The following is a 6,000-nucleotide window of genomic DNA, read 5'->3' as shown; positions in this document are numbered from 1 at the left end:
AGGGTTCTTCTAACAAACCCCTGCGGTGCCAGACACTGCAGTGTCGGACATTGTGCTAGACAGATCCGTCCAACTTGTTTTTGAAAGTATTTAACCAGGGACAAGAGCGGCCCACCTCCTGTCCTAGCTCTCTCATTTGTTTTTCAGTATAAATCAGATTGGCCAAGCCTCTCAACTGAGAAGTATATGATGAGAAATACATGTGACAACCCCAGTCTTGCCAACATCAACTGACCAGTGTGGCACCAATCCAATATTCACCTTGTTCAATCAAGGTATGCCAACACCTGCCTGGCTTTGAAAAGGTTATTTAATCCTCATACGTTGTACATTATTAAGTTCAGGTGTAGGTCTGTCCCAGGCAAACTCAGTTGCCCTTTATTTATAGCATCTCATATTCAAATTACTCTTTGCTGAGTAGGAGACCTATATGATGAAACCTAATAATTAGGCAACAGGTGTTACTTCCCATTGTCCCCTGACTCGTCACCAACTCTCACAGGGCGAGTCGGTCGCACCTCGCAGTCCTGTCCCTGCGCTTCTTTATGCGCAAGCAGACTCCAACCAGCCTCAGCGTCACTGCTTTTTCGTAGACTTTCACCACTTTCTCACGACGTTGCAATGCCTTCCCTTCATTCTTTTGATTCGGCCAAAATTACGTTCCTCACTTGTCGCCAGTGTAGCGGCATATTAATGTCACAAAAACTCGTTTGGAAAATAAAAAGGTAAGAGTTATTTGTGAGGGCACCTCATCCATCAGGCTATGGGGACAAGTGCCAAAGCAACCATCACCCAGACCCTGAGGTGTGCCCGTCGTTCTTAATTCAACATTCTACAAGTCATTAGAACAAGACACCACACTCTCCAGTTTCAAAGATTTGATAACTCTAGGATCAAATCAGCTCTTGAGGAATGATATGAGAAAGTGGCATTCAGTTTTAAGGGAATTTCGCTGAACGATTTTCACGCATCCATGTTTGTATTTGGGAAAGGCAGTCTTGAAGGGCGGAGAGGCCTTAAATAGTTGCAATTTTTTTATTTAATTGCATGTTTCAGCATATTGCTGATGGTTGCACCCAAGTTTTCAAATGTATTCTTAGTATTAGGCACGGAGTCTTAGGATCAAATGAGGTTGAGACTAGAATTGAGCTTTGAGGTACGTCACACAGCATTTTGGCAGCGGTGTGGTCTCCGATAGTCATTGATAGGGATCTGTTAATCAGGAACAATGTGACCATGGTAGGGCCCTGTCTCAGAAACCTTTGTGGCGCTCAAGAGTTTGAAGTAGTCTTTGATGATGGACAATGTATTACATACAGAAAGACTGACAAGCATGAGCCACCTTTGCCTAGAATGTGGAATACGTCGTCCAGGGCTATTAGAGTTGTGGTTTCAATTCCGAGGCTTGCCCAAGCCATGTCAAATTTGATATTAGATAATAATTCAATGCTTGAATAAGATCAGAATAAGGCTTTTTACTTTGAGATTGATGGAGGGCCAGGGTCAGTATGATGGGAATAGAATATTGGCACGATTTGATCCCTGCTGCGACGGAAAGCAGATGGTGGATGCTGTTTTACTCGCTGTGCTAAAGGCTTGGAGTCCTCACTGCTCATGTCCCTCGACACTCTCAGGTGAGGCGTGTTCTGTGAGGATGTGGGACTAATATTACCGCAGAGAATGTGAAATATATACATCCCGTGGCCTCTACATTGTAGCGCTTATAGGCATGGACAGTGCAAGTGCGCCTGGGTGCTATCACAGGATTTACTGCCCTACATTGAAGCAATACTGGTGGACAATATGGGAAAACTGGGGACCCCAAACAACCCAACCAACCAATCAAAACGCGGCTGACTGGGAAATGTCAAGAATCAGACCAAATGCCTGGTCCGTCCAGCCAGGACGTCACTGATGAGAGCCTCGACATGAAAACACCACTTAAAAACAAGCAATCAAGCCCTACATCAATTGATAAGAGATAGATGGAATCAACCTACGCTATGGCCACTAGGATAGTTAAGAATTGAGACAGGCTAACTTAAGCAGAGAATAGAATATCGTCAATTAAAGGTAGCGCCCACGAAGACGGAGAGTATCTACTATAAATGGGTAATATACTCTCGCTCATAACATCTAGAAATAAAGACTTAGAAGCTATGTCTAGGGGCAAGAATAAGTGTATTCTTGGACTAGCGGAATCAACAAATATAGGGATAATTGAGACAAATGTTGAGGAAATGCTGATGTTCCTCTTTGTGCGGATCGCTTTTCGAAACTATTTGTGGTGGAGCAGGCGCATCACTCGCTGGAAGCATGGCAGTTGACGGATGGCCCCACCAGACCCATAATTGCCAGACTCCTGAATTTCTGCAACAGAAACCGGATACTAAATCTGGCAAGTGAAAAGAAAGCACAGCCTTGCCCATCGCTCCAATGAATCCAATAAATCAAGTTTATCAATGTATCTGCTTCAATTCATGTACTCTTTAACACTTTTCCTTTTCTTCTTTTTTCATGTTTAATCAATTTATTTTATCCATTTCAAAATAAATTCCAAGAATAATTACAAATAGGAGGTATTTCCACATGTCACCACTTTATTATGAATGCACCCAATGCATTTCGAGAAACTTATTTCCCTTCGTCAGGGGTATCTGTTAAAAAAAAAAAACAACACCATTAATTGGACAGAGCGCGTATCCTGCATTGCACGCCATAATAGGTCTGAAGCAGTTCAACAGAGTTAAAATGTTTGACAAAGCAACAGTACAAAGGTGTGCATCTCTTCACTGTATATGTACATTGCATGAATTTCCGTCCAAAGCAGCAAGATTGCACCCATGGCCAAGTATATTGATCAACAGTGAAAAGTAGAAAACTAATCATCCATCACAGCAAGATCTTCCATCCATACAGGAGTGTTAATTCCAGATAGAAGTGATTAGAATCATGTGAACAACATCATTATGAGACTATTGGGTTTGTTATCTGGATTGAGCAAGAGATATGACATATACATACTATTTTGTATTATGTGGTTGCTCCATTTCGGTTGCCTCATTTCGGTTGCTCAGTTCACTTGTTTTAATCAATTATTGATTCGTTTAAATTACATTTAATTGAAGTAGGGAGAGCAAAAAATACTAGGTACTTGTTTCAACACATACACACTGCATTCAGGGAATTGGAGTTTTACTGTTGCTTTTCATCCAAGGGAGAGCGTGAAATTTCGTAGTTGATGCTGTTAGATAAGTGACTGCACACCTGAGAGCATGAGGAGGAGCTACATATGGTGGGGGGAGATTGCTTTTGCTTAAATAGCCATAGTGAATAAAGACGTGCAGAGGCACTCGCCATTACAAGCATGAAATCTAGAAATGGAGTCGATTCACGTTTCTGACTGATGTTTTCAAAGTTATGCATGTCATGGTAAGCGCACTCGTAAGAACTCAGTTATGAAAGCTTTGAGACTGAAACAGGGTTAATGGGGTCAATGGCAATAGGTGAAGAGTGCAAATAGATATGGTGTGTTTTTCCCTCTAAGAAGCAGCGAATATCGAGCTTTAGTTTAAATTAACATGTGAATTGTAATGAAAGTAAAAGTGGAGCGTTTATGTGTATTACTGATAGACAAACACAATTTTTCTAGTGATAAAGAGGCTTCATGAGAGGCATAGTTTTTGTGTAAGGATGTAAACGTTGCAAAAATTAATGGTGTTGTATTTATGTTTTTTTTTTTTTTAACAGATACCCCTGACGAAGGGAAATAATTTTCCCGGAATGCATTGGGTGCATTCATAATAAAGTGGAAATACCTCCTGTTTGTAATTATTCTTGGAGTTTAATTTGAAATGGATAAAATAAATTGATTAAACATGAAAAAAGAATAAAAGGAAAAGTGTTAGAGTACATGAATTGAAGCAGATACATTGATAAACTTGATTTATTGGATTCATTGGAACGACGGGCAGGGCTGTGCTGCTTGAAAAGGGACCTAACTAGGTCCCCGTGTTTTTGTTTAATTCGCAAGCGCAATTGGACGGAGCGCATATCCTGCATTGCACGCCATAATAGGTCGGAAGCAGTTTAACAGAGTTAAAATGTTTGACAAAGCAACAGTACAAAGGTGTGCATCTCTTCACTGTATATGTTCAAGTGAAAAGAAAGACCTGCAGCATAGAGGCAACACTATTTCATTCTACCCTGACTTCACCCTTGCTGTATAGAAAGCTCATCAGGCCTTCACTACAGTGTAGCAAAATGTACAGCAATTGGCGATCTCCTACGCGAAGCTTTATCCTGCGAGGCTGAGGATTACCATTGAGGGACAGTTGAAGGTTTTCACTGACCCACAGCAGGCAGCCGTGTTTGTCAAATCCTGGCAGGAGTGTTGCATGTGAATAGACAGGGATGGCACTCTGCAACTTATCTCGCCACCGGAATACGTAACCCCTTAAAAGACACACTAGAAGGAAAATATTTTGTGATATCATCGCTGCCGTGTGCTCCTAGCAATTATAGGGACCAGTAATCAAGGAACATGAAGCTAACTATATGGGAAAATACACTAAATCCCATGACTATGGGGAAAGGCCAGGAAAACCACATGTCACAATAATAAAATAAAATGAAAAACCTAGGGCAGCAAACAATATCTCCATCAACGATAGTAAAGGTAACCTCAAATATGAAGCTGCTGACATTGAGGAAGTATTTTTCTGAAACTTTAGTGAACTGTACTCATCAAGCTGTATGTCAGACTCGTCTCAGGTACATAACTACTTAGAAGATATGGCAATAGTATGGTTAAGAACAGCACAAGAGTTTCTAGGCCAACCACTCACCCTTGAAGAAATCTCTGAACTCATACGTGGCCTACCTTATGGTAAAGTTTCCAGATCAGATGGCCTGCATACTGAACTATATAAAACTGACAAACCTATTGGCCCAAAAACTCGTGGAGGTCTTCCAGGAGGTGGAAGATAAAGGTGCGCTTCGGTTCTCCAACTGCGAAGCGCTTTTGATTATTCTCTTGAAACCCAATGAAAATACGGGCAGCTGCAAATCATAGATACCTTCTTCTAGTTAATTGTAACGCCAAAATATTCCAGAAAATCATTGCCAATAGATTGCTTCTTTTGCTTTCTGAAATGATGCTCCCAAACCAGGCTGGGTTTGTACCTGGCTGATCAACAACTTACATTCTAAGCACCATTTTTGCGGTGCTCCATCAGATGCAACATGAGAATGCAGCAGTGGCAGTATTTGTAGACGCCATTAAAGCTTTCTATTCACTTGAATGACATTACCTCCTGAATGTATTGAGCAAGATGGGAATCCTCCCCATCGTTCCTGAGACTTACTAGTACTCTGTAGGCTTTGCAGATGGCTAAAATATAGATCAACAAGCATGCTTCCTCCCAAATTCGAAAGCAACACTGCACTCACCAGGGGAGCCCCCTTTCACTGTTATTTGCGCTAGCATTCAAACCACTAGATGCGAAGCTTAGGCAACACAATGTGCACTATGCAGCGCTCTTCCATGACCGTCCCACCAATACCACTTTATGCTGACGCTATATCTTAGGTCGCCTCAGGCGAGTTTCAACCCCATACTGTGAGAGTTCACGAGATTCAGTGGGCTCTTGGGTCTCACACTCATTAGGAAAGATTTGCTATTTTCCCTTAAATGGAAGGGACAAGATGGGTAGATCTGGACTTTCCACTTGAATGATATACTGAACCCATTAAACACGTAGGGATATGGCTGATCGGAAATAAATACAGATGTAAGATTGCACACCTGAAAGACAGGATTGGTACGTGGCTGAAACGGACATTATCCATGGCAGGCGGAATAGGCTTAATTAAAATAGTCATTTTGCCCAAACTTCTATAGTATAAGATTAATATACCCATAACATTCAACACACACCTTTTCAATTTCTTACGAAGCTGCTCTCCAAAGTCGTGTGGGCAAATGAAAAACCCAGAATT

This window comes from Lissotriton helveticus, chromosome 3_1 (assembly GCF_964261635.1).
Source record: "Lissotriton helveticus chromosome 3_1, aLisHel1.1, whole genome shotgun sequence".
In the NCBI taxonomy this organism is placed as follows: domain Eukaryota; kingdom Metazoa; phylum Chordata; class Amphibia; order Caudata; family Salamandridae; genus Lissotriton; species Lissotriton helveticus.
The sequence above is the reverse complement of the archived record's forward strand: the minus strand, read 5'-3'. Positions refer to the sequence as shown.